The sequence below is a fragment of the Alexandromys fortis genome, unplaced genomic scaffold (genome assembly GCF_014885135.2).
Source record: "Alexandromys fortis isolate MF-2015 unplaced genomic scaffold, M_Fortis_MF-2015_v1.1 scaffold_46, whole genome shotgun sequence".
Lineage (NCBI taxonomy): Eukaryota > Metazoa > Chordata > Mammalia > Rodentia > Cricetidae > Alexandromys > Alexandromys fortis.
This window is the reverse complement of record NW_026067919.1, coordinates 9,527,024-9,544,254: the sequence shown is the minus strand read 5'-3', so window position 1 is coordinate 9,544,254 and position 17,231 is coordinate 9,527,024.

Sequence of the window (17,231 nt, the reverse complement as noted above, 5' to 3'; positions counted from 1 at the left end):
TCCCCTCTGTATGCTGGGAATATCACTGGTTAATAAAGAAACTACTTTGAGCCTATTGCAGAGCAGGGTAGAACTGAGCTAGGTGTATGGGGGGACTAAACTGAATGCTGGGGAAAAAAAAGGCAGAGTCAGGGAGAAGCCATGTAGCCCCTACGGAGACAGATGCAGGAACTTTACCTAGGAAGCCACAGCCTTATGGCGATACATAGATTAATAGAAATTGGTTAAATTAAGATGTAAGAGTTAGCCAATAAGAAGCTAGAGCTAATGGCCAAGCAATGATTTGATTAATGCAGTTTCTGTGTGGTTATTTTGGGGCTGAGCAGCCAGGAACAAACAACCGACTCTCCTACTACAGTTAATTTTCATAGAGATCATCTCTGGATGGGTGGAAGCCTGTTGGGAGCTGTTGGGGGCTGTGAACCCCCAGACCCTGAATTTCTTGTAAACAACTTGTTTTCCCCTGCTCTGAGCAAGAGACCCTGATGGCAGAGTGGTTTTTTAATTTTTTTTTTTTTTTTTGAGATAGGGTTTTTCTGTAGCTTTGGAGCCTGTCCTAGGACTAGCTCTTGTAGACCAGGGTGACCTCGAACTCACAGAGATCTGCCTGCCTCTGCCTCCTGAGTGCTGGGATTAAAGGCTGCACCACCACTGCCCCGCCAGAGTGGGTTCTGATGAGTCTGCAGCTGAAAGATCCTGAGAGCTGGGGCGTGGCTTCCCCTGAGCACAATAAACTTGGCATTCTTGTATCAAGGATGACCCGTGTCCGTGTCTGTCTGTGTGTGCCTGTTTTTTTTTTTTTTTTTTTTTTTTTTTCGAGACAGGGTTTCTCTGTGGTTTTGGAGTCTGTCCTGGCACTAGCTCTTGTAAACCGGGTTGGTCTCGAACTCACAGAGATCCGCCTGCCTCCGCCTCCCAAGTGCTGGGATTAAAGGCATGCGCCACCACCGCCCGGCCTGTGCCTGTGTTTTTAAGTCTCCAGCTTAGTTCCCGGCTTCTGTACTGTCTTGTGGGGGCACGGTATTACAGGCGTACTACAGTAGAGTGTAGGACCGACATTGTGCTTTACAGAAGCCTATCCCATCCAAACGGGGACAGCTTGAGTAATAACAAGAAAGTCCTCCAAGAGTTAATTCCCAGATTTGAGTCACCTCTCTCCCTGGGGTCTGTCACTGACCTGGCCTTTGGCCAGTTTCCCAAAGGTCCTAAATACTCGTTGAAAACTACATTGTGCCCATAGGTTGCAGAGCTCAGGACATAAAAAAGATAAATAAACCTTAAAAAATTAACGAAGCGTGTCTTTAAGATCACCAAAAATTGGGCCAACCTCCTACCATTTACACTTCTAGGGGCCAGCTATACTCCGTGTTGTGAGGGTTTCACCCCATTTGAAATTATGTTTGGGAGCCCCCTTCCCCTGCAACAAGCTAAAATATGTTCATGAGGCAGAAATTACTAACTGTTCCCTCAAGTCCTTACAGGTCCTGCAACAAGCCCGGCGGGCTATTCATCAAATGATTCAAGGCACCATGCCCTTATCCATGTCTAAGCATGCACACAAGTTCCAGTCTTACAACCCTGTGTGGGTAAAGAGAATCCTGACCCGGAGCCTGGAGCCATTATGGAAAAGCTCATACCCTGTGGTCCCCAGCACCCCTACACAGTGTCACCCCATGAACCCTCCATGTCTAGCTAAAGGAGGCTAGAGAAAACCAAGACAGATGGGTCACCACCAGGTCCTCCGATCTTCTAAGGCTGAGACTGACTGACATGGGCTTTATGACTATGGTTGTCCTATTTTGCCTTCTTTGCCTCCACATAGAAAAGGCCCATAAACCCCATAAACCAAGACCCTGGGTATAAAAATGTAAAACAGAAACTGGGGAATTTAGAGTTAATCTAACGACTGAGACTCAACCTGCCTTCCAGGGGGACTCTGTAAAATATTACACCCAGAGGCCACAAATGAGAATGCTCCTGGGATTGTGGGTTTAAGGGTTTAGATAAAAGCTATGCCGATCCCTAGGGGCAGCAGCGGCCCCGAGGGGTGGCCAGTCCCACTACCAAGACCTCTGTAGGTCCCAGGCAGGTGGGGTAGGCGGGGCAGCCGGTCCCATGGGGAGCGGCAACGGTGAGAGACGGATGAGCATGTCGTGCAGAGAAAATTAATTTAGTGAGTTATGGAGGGAAAAGGAAAGGGGGAGGGGGAGAAAGGGGAAGAAGAGAGAGAGGTGGGAGAGAGAGAGAGAGAGAGAGAGAGAGAGAGAGGAGGGAGAGACTAAAGATTTGAAAGATTCCATATAAACCAAATAGAAGTAGTTGCTCCTAGTCTTCGCTATAGGCCCTGCTTTCTCAAGTGTGTACTTAATTATGTAAAAAACTAAATTCTGTTAAATTATTAGTTCTGTGGGGACAATATAATTCTTCATCGCAAGATGAGTTCATGATTTGATTCAAGCCCATTGAACCAGTGGGAATGCAGCAGGCCCTGAGACCTTAGCACAACAGACACCATGTTAGAGGTACCATTCTTACCTTAAATCCCAACATGTAGGCCCCAACATGAGCCAGATGGAAACAGACCCAACCCATCAAAGAGTAGTCCATAGCTCCAGGATCTGGGAAAGACCCTAAACACACTAACCAAGAGTTTCAGCTTCTGTAGTTTTGCTTCTAACTGCTCTTGCTGACTGAAGTGTGCCGACTAAAGGATATGGTTTTGTACATAAAAGACAGAAACAGTGGGGCTTGAGGCTGCTTGATTTGGCCAAGCTTCCCTAGCTGCTGGCTGACAATGCAGACTTTCTAACCGGCTTTGAGAGTATCCACGTGTTCTCTGGTGGACTTACTTTTCAACAGCACCAGATAAACCCAAGAGAGTGGCCCATGCCTGTAATCTTAGCACCTAGGAGCTGGAGGCAGATGGATCAGGAGTACAAGGTCATTTGGTTATATATCAACTTTGAGGCCAGCCTTGGATATATAAGGCTCTCTCAAGAACAAAAACAAAACCAGAAAAATTAGAAAACAAACCAAGAGAATAAAAATAGTGAAACTAAAATATTATGCCATTGAAATCAGAACTTCAACATATGATCACATAGTTGATTAATATAGTATTTTTAAAGTCAAGCGAGGTAGATCACCGTGAGTTCCAGGCCAGCCTGCTCAACATAGCACGTTCTAGGCCAACTAAGGTTCCAGAGTGAGACCCTGTCTCAAGCCCCACTCTGCCCCCTCCCCCCAAAGAGAGAAGAGAACATTTGTGAATTAGATCCGAGAGAGAGAGAGAGAGAGAGAGAGAGAGAGAGAGAGAGAAAATAAGAAATTGAATAACATCAACGAGAAGCACATAGAATAGAAAAGGATCCTAATGGAAGTTATAGTCAAGAGGAAATCTTTAAAAGTGGTTCCCATGTGGATATTCAATGGGTTACAAAGATGATGTAGTCCAGTCTGTGTAGCTATCACAAAACACCCAAGGTTGAGTGATATTTCAAGAGAAGGGGTTTGCTTAGTTCGCTGTTCTGGAGGCTCAAGAGATAGCTGTTATATTCTACACTCTGCTGGGTTCTGGTGAAGGGCTCATGGCAGACGGTGTCACGGTAGCGGCGGTGCATGAAGAGGTCACGGGTGAGACAGGAAGCGGGGAGAGTTTAGCAGCTAACCTGGCTTAACCACCCACTGTCTCTGGAGCGCCAAGTCCTGTGATGAACAGGAGCCTCTCAGGAAGTACCTCTGTGGTGGCCTCCCGGTCTTCCCCAGGCCCTGAACTTCAAAGTTCTAGACATCACCATCACACCAAAGACTAGCCCCCGACTTGTAGACCTGCGGAGGACACACCAAACCCAAACCACAGCGCCGAGCATGGGGATGCCCTTCAGAATGTTAAAGACAGAAGGAAAGCTGACCAGAACGGGGTGGGAGGTTGGGGGACAGAAAGCCACATGCAGAGGACAGCGACTTGATTCAAGCAAACAGAAGACTACATTCCAAGGAGGTGGTACGTGTTTGTCATCTCAGCATCTGAGCTGAGCCAGGAGAATCGTGAGCAAAAGACCAGACTGGGTGTGGCAGTGTACACCTGTGAACCCAGTAACTGGAAGGCAGAGGCAGGAGGAACAGGAGTTTGAGGTCAAGGAGTTTGAGATCAGCCTAGTTACCTGAGCCTCTGTCTCAGACAAACAGACAAACGACAAGCAAATGAAGGAGAGTTAGAGGCTATTCTGGGAGACGGAGATGGAGAAGGGCAGGTATGCCTGCAGAGTGCCTAGGCTTAAACCTGGAAATGACCCAACTTAACGTCGTCCTAAACCACTGCCTAGGAGTAAGGATGAAGGGAAAATATCATCTCCTAAGGAATGATGGCTGAGAGTTGGCTCCTCCATGGGTCTCCCTGAGAACACAGAAGGGTAAACTCAAGATAGAGAAGCCAGTTAAGTCCAGAAAGGAAAAGCAAGTGAGATGGGCAGAAACAAGCAAGCATCCCAATAAGTCCAAACAGTCATCTTGTTGCCAAACAGTAAGAGCTGTAATACAAACGACAGCAATGGACTGGGGAGGTGTAAAGCGAAGGCAACACGCTAGTGTGTAAGTGTGGGAGATGACCACGGGGCCTAGAGTTAAGTTCCTCTTGAATCTTTCTACTGTGTGGCAGGAAGAAATCCTGGTTAAAATTTAATTTTGCTAAGTGAGCATATTAAAAATTTAAGTATAATTTACAAATAGAAATATGATTTGTAAGTCACATGAAACACAAAGATTCATCACAGACTACTCAACAAACCCCACCCAAAGAGTTGGTAGCATGGCACCCATGTAGCTGCTAATAAAAGCTAAAAAGCATATTTCAAATTAACATCGGCATCAAGAGAGAAATACCGGTGGGTATCAGAAAGTTCATAACACTAAACTTGAGAGTAACGCTGCAACTCAAAGCCTTTAGCATGTGGCCGAGCAGTGGCTCTGAGGACATTTTCGGGAGGACTAAAGAGCAGTTTCCAGATGGGAAGCAAAGCTGTAAAATATTTATTAGGAAAATATCAGGAAGCGTGTAGAAATGACTTCTGGTAAATACCTCTTGGGACCTGCCTTTAACATTGAACTTTTACCTGAGCTTGTAACCAAGTTAATTATATGCTTTGAGATCATTTGAAACTATGTGTTCAATCTGTTTAAACACAGTGTTCTCAGCAGCTCGTTTAAATTTAACTTGCCTTTAAGAAAACAAAGTAATCAATCTTATTATGCTTTGGGTTCCCCACGTAGTCAAACAGCTGTCCTATTTCTTCATCATGACCCTTTCATGTCCCTAATCCAGGATAATGTTTGTGTTAGATGTGTGTGCATATGTGGGGTGTGTATGGTGTGGGGTGTGTGTGCATGTGGGCTGTGTGTGGGCTGAAAACAGCTAAGTTGAAAGTCACTTATCACCTGTGATAAATGTTGAAAGCAACATGTGGTAAAGGCAATCCCAGCTGTTTGTGGACGTGGATGCTATTCCAGGTTAGTAAAGGTCAGTTAAGCAACCCGCCTCTTCTCTTGTAGAACTCGGGTAAAGCGCCTTTATTTTCCTGTTATGTGTATTTTTATTTGATGGTGTTTTGCCTTCATGTGCATCATGTTTGTGTACCATGTGCAAAGCCGTGTCCACGGAAGCCAGAAGAGGGCATCAGATTCCCTGGACCTGGAGTTTGCGGCCATGTGGGTGTTAGGAATTGAACCTGGGTCCTCTGGTAGAACAGGCAAGGGCTCTTAACTGCAAAGCCATCTCTCCAGCCCCAGGTAGAGATGCTTTAAGGCAAAAATTCCTCACACCAGGTCTGATATGCTGTTCCATAAATCTTCTATTGAAGAGAGAAAGTAGAGAGATCAGGTCTGGCTCGTTCACTCCCTGCTGATGCACTGGCATGGGTCTGGTCCCCTTCTCCAGCCCTCAGTGAGCCATTTCCTCTGCCTCTGCCCTCAACCTGGGCTCATGGCCATTGGAGTTTGTCCCTTTGATGCATTTATTTTCCCCCTCCCAGGCGATGCCCATCTTTGAGGCCCTGACTCCCTGACTCCTGCACGCCACACTGGTATAAGGAGGGCACAAGGCCACGGGAAGCCGCTTCTCCTTCCTGTTCAGGGCATCCTCGATCCTCAGGGACCTGTTCCCGCACCTCTCCTTCCCTCTTCTCGAAGCTTTCCCGGGATCCCAACACATCCATGAAGCTTAGTTCCCCCCCATAGAGGACAAAATCGAACTTCCTCCCACTTTGAACCGCCTCCTGCCTAAGTCACCTGCTGTAGTTGTACACATTTGCTCCCTTTCTAATCTTGCTGGGCGCCTTTACAATGTAAATCTGGTCTTCTCGACCTGGCGTCCAGTTTGCTGAGGCCAGCAGGGACCCGAATAGGCACCCCAGTCCCTGACTTGGCTGTCTCACTAGGTATCGCCCTTTCTCCACAGTTTGGGACGCGCTTAGCATTTTGCTCCAACCGCAGGGCCATCGATTTCTGTACCCGCCTCTTCCTGAGCCCAACCTCTAAAATTACAACCTTATCCCTTCCCCCATGGCCTAGCTCTTACTCGGCTCTCTCCCGGTCCAGAAAGTCTAACCGTTTGTAACCGGAACCATTAGAGAAGCTGGAACTGCAGGTGGAGAGGACCATCAAGTCCTGTATACGGGGCTCAATAGTAGGTTCGCAAAATTCCCGGTGGTTTAAGTCGATCTGGCTGAGCCAGACCTCAAAGCGATGATTTCGCCTGTCAGAGAGAGGCTTCTGACTCCCACAGAGATGCGCCTCTGTTGTCAGTGCGATGGCTCCACCTGGCGTGAGAAAAGGGAGCTACTCTAAAAAAGACTAGCGCGGCTCAAGGGGCAGGCGAAGGCAGGAGGAGGATCCTAAGCGGAGACCAGCCCAGTTACAAAGGGGTCTCCAAAATCCGAGGGCCGGCTTTGCAGCTCCGCGGTGGAGCATTTGTCTAGCATATCCAAGCGTTAGTGCCTAGCACCTAAAAAAGTAAACATCATAAAAACTAGTTTATGAAATAAACCGCGGGTGCTGGCGCCTTGCAGCTTTTCCTATTCAGATCACGAATTGCTGAGGATGGCATATAGTTCTGTCATAGTATTCCCATTTTACAGAAGAAGAAGTGTGTCGAAAGTGGCTACATCTGGCGGTGGAGCTGAGAGTACAAACTGGAATCCGGAGTCTCAACCACAATGCTAGCTGCAGCTTTGACAGGGGACAGCGACAGGCAGGGGTGTCTCCTCTGAGTGTGAACACTGCAAACAGGGAGGGGGGGCGGGGGCAGACACGTTTGACCATCTCATCTGCAACTGAGAGACGGCCCTCCTGTGTACTCATGACTGGCCTGGAACTCATGTGCAGACCAGACTGACCTCAAACTCAGAGATCTGCCTGCCTCTGCCTCCTCAGTGTGTGTACCACCACGCCCGGCTGCAGCTGCCTTTAATATCTGCCCACAGGATGGAGGGACATTTTATCCAGGTCCAGCACCAGCAGAGAGGGGCATCTGTCACCAAACCACAGCGTTTTTCAGTCACTGGAGTAAAATCTGCTCTTGGCAATGCCCCTCGACACTTTCCCTGTAAGCACTTTCCCCCAGTGAGTTAAGTGTGAAATCTGATCAGGCTGGATCTCCTTTCACAGATACCAAGAATGGGCTGACCCCCGCCGGCCCTCCATCTTTTCATGTTAGCATACCTCCTCCAGGGTGATGGATGAATTACACCTTACTAAGTCTAACCCCTGAAAATAGAAATACTCACTGTCCTCTGCCCTACTCTCTTCTAGAACACACTACCTTCCCTTAGGCTGTCCTAGGAAGGCTTTTTTTAAAAAAATTATTTATTTATTATTTATACAGTATTCTGTCTGCATGCCAGAAGAGGGAACCAGATCAAATTACAGATGGTTGTGAGCCACCATATGGTTGCTAGGAATTGAACTCAGGACCTCTGGAAGAGCAGCCAGTGCTCTTAACCTTTGAGCCATCTCTCCAGCCCCGGCTCTTTTATTTTTATTTTTTGAGACAGTGTTTCTCTGTGTAGCTTTGGAACCCACTTTGCAGACCAGGCTGGACTTGAACTCACTGAGATCCACCTGCCTCTGCCTCCCAAGTGCTGGGATTAAAGGTGTGCGCCACCATTGCCTAACTTGAGGAAGGCATTTTAAAAGACAAACAGGATCTTGCTGCTTTGCTGACAAACAAAAATGTCAGCACTTTGGGGAAAAAATCCACACCTTCAGTTCAACCACCCACACTGCAGCCAGGAACCTTTTCAATCTTTGGATGGTCACCCACACTCAAAAACCCAAGGTCCCTCCAACCTGAGACTGCGGGCCCACCTGAATCTCTGACAGTCCAACATTGCAGCTTCCAGGGGCCTTTATATTACCTATGGGAGAGAGTCTAGTGCTAGGGCGGATCTTAGGCATCCCAGTCTTGACTCCAGGCTCTCTTCAAGGCTCTGTCGTCTCCTGGCCTCAGCAGTTGAAGCAATCGTAGCTTCTTGTTCTACCAGAGGATCTGCAGAAGCCTGGAGTGGTCCAGACCCAGAAAGAAGATGTTCTGCTAAGTTCCCCAGCCTTGCCATCATGATCCTTTCCATGGACGGAATGATTCCCGTGCCCCAGTGGAGGGAAAGTTGTAGAAGCTTGAAGTCTGCTTGGAGGAGGTTAATAAGTAGTTTAAGGCAAGTGCATAGGGGCTAGGGGTGGATCTCCCATGGTGGAGGGCTTTCCTAGTGTGTGTGTGTGAGGTCGTGGGTTCCAAATGCTCCGGTGTCTCTGCAGCGAGTTCCTCTAGATGCTGGTGCAGTTGAGGGTGAGACCCTGAGCCAGTTAGCAGTTATTGCATGTAGTTCAGAGGATGAGGATTGAGGAGGGGCTGGGTCATGGGGCTACGCTGAAGACAGAGGGGAGGGTTTTTTTCTAGGGGTGGATGTGGTATTTGAGGGAAAAAAGGATCAAAGATGTTTTTTAGCTTTTATTTTTGTAAGAAGCCGGGACCTCAGTCACATAGGACCTCAAGTTATACAGGGCCTTAGTCACACAGGACCTCACTCACATGGGACCACAGTCACTCAGGACTTTAGTCACGCAGGATCACAGTCACACAGGACCTCAGTCACACGGGACCTCAGTCACTCGGGACCTCAGTCAGTCACTTGGGACCACGTGCAGTCAAATAGGCTTAAGGATCTGCAGTATAAGAGTTCCAGATGGAAGAAGCCGCCAAAGGGGTTCCAGTGTGTTTAACAATGTGTGTAAGCTTAAGAAAGAAAGAAAATGGGTATAGACAGTTATAGAAAGAAATAGTCTTAAAAAATAGTCTTTAAAGAGACAGTAAAACAAAAGAATATAGCCACATGAAGATTGTAAATACACAGGGAGTCTGGATCCTGTATGCTACTGTGTCGATTTGGAAGCTTTTGACTGCTGAAAAGCAAAAGACAGCTGCTAAGGGCCTGCGATTGAAACAGGGACTGTGGAAATAAACCAACCTAGATAGTTTAAAAAAGTCAAAAAATGTATTTGTCAAATGGAAACCAAAAAATGCTTTGGAGAAGAAGCTTTGCTTTTGTTTTTACAGGAAACAAGAGCCCGTGGGCTTGTCCCAGGTTGATACGAATCTGGTTTGATCAACAGAGACCGCCTGCATCTTGATAGGAGATATCTATCAACAAAGGCTTTAAGGTCTTCCCAGGATTTGGTCATCATCTCAATTTTTTCTTGGAACCACTGGGGATATCTTTGCCTGCAGCCAGCAGGAAGCAGTATGGAGAGGACTGAGTCCACATTCCCAAAATTTGGGGCTGTGTGGGTGGTGTTTGGTTATTTTGTGGGTTATGGATATTTGTTAGAATTTAGGGTAATATAGGAATATAGTATAAAAGACAACTATGAATCTCAGATATCTTGCATTGTCATGAATTTTGGCATACTGATTACAAATTCAAGGTCAATTTTGTTACAACACACTATATGTCTCTACTCTTGTTTAAAGGACTTTTGGTATATTGATACAAATTTAAGTTTTTGTTACAACACACTGTATATATGTTTCTACTCTTGTTTAAGGGATTGTACCTAGGCAGTTCATTTAAAAATGTAAGGTAAAACTATTCTAGTTTCTGAAAACTATAGTAATTATTTAGGATAATCAAGAAACATGGGTCAGTAATCATAACAATCAAATTTGTAGATATGCTAGGTATTTTTTCTATATTTTAGACAGACAGATGGTCTCCAAACCTTTCAAAGACCTACAGAATATGGCATTTAAAATGTTTTGTTAATTTAGGGCTTTTTTTTTGATATTAGACACATTTGCTCCTGGCCGCATCAATTTATTTCAGAGATGATGGGCATCAAAAAAACTCCTTATAGAGTTTGCTTTCGATGTGGCAAGGCTAGCCATTTGAGCAAGAAGCTGCTCTTGCCTTGTCAAACTGACTGTTTGACCGAATGTTGTATAAACTGGACATGCAGGACCCACAGGAAAGTGACTGCTGAACTTTGCCAAAACAGGGTGAGATGGTCCTTCAGGGTTCTTGTTTCCCAGAAGAAAATGCCAGACATTCTGCAGGACACAGAGGAAAGTGAGTGACAAACAGTATAGGTAGGACAGTCTTTCAAGTTCCTGCTTCACTGAACAGTCTGCTGAATACTATGGGCTAATATTCACTTACAAGTGAATAAATATATGTCTTTCTTTGTCTAGGTTACCTCACTCAGGATGAGTTTTTCTAGTTGAATTCATCTGCAAATTTCATGATATCACTTAAAAAAAATCAACTGAGTAGTACTCCATTGTGTAAATGTACCACATTTTTTGGTTGAGGGGCATCTAGGCTGCTTCCAGTTTCTGGCTATTGCTAATAAAGCTGCAATAAACATAATTGATCAAGTGTCCTTGTGATAGGATGGAACATCCTTTGGGCATATGTCCAAGAGTTGTATAGTTGGGTCTTGAGGGATTGATTGATTCCCAGTTTTCTGAGAAAACACCACAATGAGTTTCAAATGTCTATACAGTTTGCACTCCCCCAAAGCAGTGGAGGAGCGTTCCCCTTACTCCACATTCACCAGGATGAGCTGTCATTTGTGTTATTGATCTTGGCCATTCTGACATGTGTAAGATGGAATCTCAGAGTTGTTTTAATTTGCATTTCCCTGATGGCTAAGGATGTTGAACATTTCTTTAAGTGTTTCTCAGCCATTTGACATTCCTCTGTTGAGAATTATCTGTTTAGATCTGTACTCCATTTTAAAATCAGGTTGTTTTTTTGGTATCTAGTTTCTTGAGTTTTTAAAAATCATATTTTGGATATTAGCCATCTCTTAGATATGGAGTTGGTAAAATTATTTTCCCATTCTGTAGGCTGCCACTTTGTCCTATTGATATCCTTTCCCTCATAGAAGCTTTTCAGTTTCATGAGGTCCTGTTTATTAGTTGTAGACCTTTGTGCTTGCACAGTTGATGTTCTGTCCAGAAAGCCATCTCCTGTGCCAATGCCTTCAAAGCTGTTCCCACTTTCTTTTCTATCAGATTCAGTATATCTGGTTTTATAGTGAAGTCTTTGATCCACTTGGACTTGAGTTTTGCAAACATCACTTTAAAACCACAGCCTCGCACTTCTGCTCCTCGGGGTCCATGGTCATCTTAAATCCTCCAGCATCTAAGCAAACTGCACACTCTCAGGACTTTCTGCCCTACTTTCTGTTCCCTCTTCCTATACATCTGGGTACAGACAGTAACCCATGGCACAACATAACATGGATGCTATTCTGTCCTGATTTTTTTTTCCAAAAAAATGACTCTATTGCTTTATAATTTGGGACCAGAGTGATGGATTCTGCAGTAAAGAGTATGAACTGCTCTTGCAGAGGACCCATGTTGGGTGGCTAATTTCCGCTCCAAGGGACCTGGTCTCTGTAGGCATGGACCCGCACTCAGATATGAATACATATCCATAATTAAAATGTAAAACTCTTCAGTCTCTCTCAGTCCTCAGGAGAGGAGCAGAATACAGCTAGATTAGTATGGATGGACCTGTCTGTTTCCAATAAAGTCTTGCTCTCCTCTGTACCTCATGGTCACGGTCTTTGCTTGTATGGTTTTGACAGCCTTCTCGTCTTCCGAGCTTCCACCAGACAGCCCATCCGGCTTGTGGTGTCTTAAGGATTTTTCTAACCTGAAGCTTTCAGTTCTTCTACATCCCTGTGTGAGTCACCATTAGGGGCCATGAGGGGTCGCGTGGCCAGGACGTCAGACGGACACCGCTTCTCAGTACCTATCTTATGTCTTGGTGACCTACCTTGTCATTGTGAACAAAAACTTCACAAGAAGCACCAGGTGGGAAGACATATTTGTAGATTGAGTGTGAAAAGATTATAGTCTATCATGGGAGTCTGAGGTAGCTGGAAGTCAGGAAGCAGAAAGGGCCTTTCCATCTTTATCTTAAATAGAGATTTGGTTTTGGAAAGCAACCTGTAGTTGTATTAAGAAACTGTCTTAATCACTGTTGCTGGTCACTTAAGCATTTTTACTTCTCTGATATTTCAGATGCTCATTCATGCTCTGATATTCTAAAACTTTTTTATATTTATTGATTTTAAATATTTATTTACTTTATGTAGAAGTATGATTGCATCTGAGTGTGTGCATAGGTACCATGTGTGTGCAGGAGCCTGTGGAGGTCAGAAGAGGGCATCCGATGCCGCGAAACTGGACTTAAAGGTGGTTGTGAGCCACCATGTGAGTGCTGGGATCTAAACCTAGGTTCTCTGTAAGATCAGTAAGTACTCGTAACCCCTCAGCCATCTTTCCAGCTCCTAATTTTATGAGTGTTTTGCCTACATGTTTGTATGTGTACCACATGGATGTCTGCTGTCCCTGGAGGTCAGAAGAGTATATCAGATAGACTGGAATCAGAGCTGCAGTTGGTGGTGAGCCACTGTGTGGGGGCTGAGAAACAAACATGGGTCCTCTGTAAGAGCAACAAGTGCCCTTAACTGCAGAACCAGCTCTCCAGCCCTAATCACACACCCGTATTTAAAAAAAAATACTATTTTTGTTTGTCCATTTGCCAGTTTGGCCTAGGTATCTTTTTGTCTCAATTTCTTGGATTTAACTATATAGTGTTTTACCTTACAATCTCCCCCAGAAGTTATTCAGCCATCCTTTGTATCTATCTTAATTCCTTTAAAGTTAGAATCTGTATACTAGCCAGACATGGTAGTCTGTGCCTGTACTCAACAGACAGGTATAGGATGATCTCAAGTTTGAGGCCATATCAATATCGAGATCCTATTTTAACCCCTCTCCCCAATAAACCTTTGCACACCCAGTTTCCCAACCTCCGCAGTTAACCAGTGTTCCCCCCACACCGCTGGCCAGCGATATGTATTACCTCCTTTTCCATTCCGAGTTTTTCCCTCCACAGATGCTCCCTTGTGCGTTGGTCCCTTCATCTGGGATCACGTTCTTTCTGCTTGAAGTACCTCCTTTAGCATTTCCCTTAGTGAATATTTACTTCTAAATCAACTCTCCAAGCTTTTGTTTACCTGAAAAAGATCTTTATTTCTTCCTCATTCTTGGAAGGTATTTCCCTCTCCATCTGGAGTTCTTTTGGTTTCCTGAAGCTGACATTTCGCTCTCCTGCCTCTGTGTGTTTGTGCTGCAGATGTCAGCTGTTTCTCCAAGACACCCTTTCTTCTTCTTCATCTGATTTTAGGCTCTTTCTTCGTCTTTGGTTTTCATCGGTTTCACTCTGGTGTGTCCAGTTATGAATTTCCCACTGACCAGGAGTTCCAGGACCACAGTTAATGGGTCTCTGGAGGTGGGTTGGGTTAGGACTACGCAAAGGAATGATGGCCTTTGAGCATGCGCTGCATAGTTTGACCTCTAGTCTAAAGCACAGGTACTAAATACAACACAGTTTAAATTTATGGACCGTCTTTGAACTCACGATTCTTCTGCCTCAGCCTCCTCAGTGCTCGGGTTACAGACATTGGCCAACGCGCCCAGCTCATTTTAGGTAACCCACAGTGAGGAATGGTATTGAGCCATACCCGTGGTACAACTGTACTGCACCATCCTTAGTTCCTTGCATTTGAACAAGCCGTGGATCTCTGTGCTAGCCTCTTTGATGAGGAGAGTTACTCTGATCTGTGGGTGTAAGGGTAAATATTTAGAATACAGTTAAAAGCTATATTGAGTTAGGAAAATGGCAGTAGCAGCTTCTCCTCCAGGGGCTATGACTTCTCCACCCGTGGATACTTGGTCACGTTGACAGCATGCGTTCCTTCCTATAGAGAGGGCCTTCAACTACAGCTGGTGGTTTTGAGTGCCACTATTTCATCACTGGGGATATCGTGGCTGCCCACCACTGTTGTAGTTATCAGGTTTTACAGCTTAGTGGCGTTATTTTTATTAAGAACAACGGTCCAGTGTCGCCAAGATGAGTCTTCTCTTTGTCGTGTACCTCAGAGGCCTGCATTTCCAGCAGTGGACAGCAGAGGGCAGCATTGTATCACGGCTGTCTCTGGGCGGCCCAGTTGGTCCAGCTTGGGCTCGAGCAGGCAACTGCTTCAGTGTGTTCCCTGTACTGTCCACTGTGGTCATGGAGGGTCTGGTGGGCTCGGGAGCCGGAGACCACTGTCTCCATTCTGACTGGGCCTTTTCGGTGTCTGGTGCTCCGCCACCTTCTCCCCCACGGGCTACCGAGTCTCTTCTAAGGCTGTCCGCAGAGGATGCTCGTTTCCATTTGAGGTCAAGTCTGGCTTGCAGTCCTAAAGAAAAGCTCACCCCGGCAGGGCGCATCCTATGCTTGTGTGGTGTCTTTCTCCTGGAAGTCTCCCCTGATCTTTTTATTCACCCCCGCTGGGGCATCCAAGAAGTATGTCTTAGTCTTCTAGGTCTTTTAGAGTTTGGCATCAGCTGCCCTCCACCCTGCCTGCTTCCAGCAAGGGTCCTCTTTCCCTCTGTACCTACCCAAAGTCCCTCCCACCTCTAAGCTCTGGACCTAACACTAAGATGTACATCTGCTCCACCCAGTACGACTGTTACAAGGTTACCAGGGAATGGCGCAGCTTTCTTGAAGGATACCTTTATTAGCGATTAGGGTTCTGAAATCTTCTGGACCCTCAGGGTTCTTGTCCTAGGCAGACTTGGACCCACACGCTGTCTTTTGGGCGGGAAATGACTTCCTGAGGGGACAGAACGTTGGCCAAGGGACTTCCCCATTGCCACCTGGGGCACATCCCTTCCTGCAGCAGAAGACAGGAACGGGGAACTTCCTCAAGGGGCCCGGCTACAGACCCACAGACTGGCAGAATCCTTCGGGTTCCAACTGAGCGGAAAAGGTGCTTCATGTCAGTTCTGAGATGTTCATATTCACTTAGCCGGAATAAAAAAAAAAAGGAAATGAATAATACCTAGATTTGGGGACAGGGTGGAGACGGTGTGGAGACGATGCTTTCCTAACTGTGTGCGGGAGTGTATATTGGCTTAAGAAACAGCTTTGGAGGGCACTTTTGCTATTATATATTAAAATATTTAAATATTTCATAATAAATGTTTAAATATGTATATACTTAATAATTCCAATTCTGGGCATTTATCCTAAGGAAACAAAGAGCAGAAAATACTTATATACATATATAAGTATCTTACAGTTGTGTTGTTTATAATGCTGAAAATTGTGAAAAAAAAGTTCAACGACAAGTGACCAATTAGATCAAGTATGCTTAATCCCATGGGACATAATATAATCAGCTATTAAAAACTGGGTTTCCAGGAAAGCTGTATTAAAAAGCTAATTGATTGATTTAGTACATTCCTCGGCCTCCCGGATGGGGCAGCTACTGCTCCGGGTACTAGAGACGAGGGAAGGGTTTACTGTCTGTTGTGGGGCTGGGTCTGGTGCGTGGTAAGCGAGTGCTCTGCCCTTGGAGTTCCTATAAACGCGAGGTTGAGCAATAGAAAAGCGGAAAAAAAAATTAAACAACCTGAAGTTCAGGAAGTAACACTAGTGTTTCTATCCGTGAACACAAGAAAGGACAGGTCACTTGCCATGATGGGGCAGTCCTGTAAGCCCAGCATGTGCGAGGCTGAGACAGGAGGATCCTGAGTTTGAAACCATCTTGGGATACATAATAAGACTAAAACAAACCAACCAACAAACCAAAAAAGAAAAAAGAAAAACCCAAAATCCAAACCAGCCAACCCTCAATGAGATGACAATAACAACAGCAACTCAGCAACAAAATCAAGGTGGAAGAATCATGAAGTCACCAGTTGGTGGCATCAGTGAAGGTCAGTGGCTGCTTATAGCTGAAATGCCTCCGGAGCTGGGACTCTGTAGCAGCAAGCGGCTGGGCTAGCTCAGGGTCCTCCATGTGTGGTTCCTTCGGGTCTGGACATGACCAATGCCTTCCAAGATCCTGTCTACATTCCAGGTAGGGAGAAGAGAGAAATGCATACAGACATTCATCCCTCAAGTGCCCATCTTTTATTCTTCATAGGCGGAACGTTTGCTATCAAGTCCTGGCTCAGAAAGACCACAGGGCCACCCCTGGATGAAATAAGACCCTGGCTATGGTGTTTTGGGCTACAGGGGTGTTCTTTTCCACATGTTCTAAACCAAAGCCGACACCGAAACAGGCTTTTTCTGAATAGAAAGTGAAAATGTTTTTCTGTCTTGAGAGAAGCAGGGTGGGGTGGCTTGCTTACATGGCTTTGGAAAACAGGGTAAGTGGCCTGTAGCTGATCTCAGACACACTTGTCACCTGGTGGCCAGGCCCAGGGGTTTCTTCTTCTGACTCCTGTCTCTCTTGTCCTTGTCCCCTACCCCCAAGACTAAGGGTAAGTGGTGTAGGTCCGATGGGGTTCCTCCCTGATAGAGGTTTAGGTGGAAGCCCTACCACAGTCTGTATACACCTAAAAAGGTTGGGATGTTGGGGATCTCCAGCTAGGGGCTCCGTTCCATGCTCTGTTTCACCCCTCCCACTCCAAACCCCACCCCTGAGCAAGCCTACCAAAAGTCAGCCCCTCCCTGGGACTGCTCAAGACCACGCCTACAGGCTATAGAAGACCTGGTAGCCATATTTGCCATGTGATCCCTCTCCTGCCTGAGTTGCCTTGCTCTGATCATCAAACCTGGATCTATCAATTCGGTTTGAGTTGGTCTATCGCATCGGCAGTGGTGGGGAGA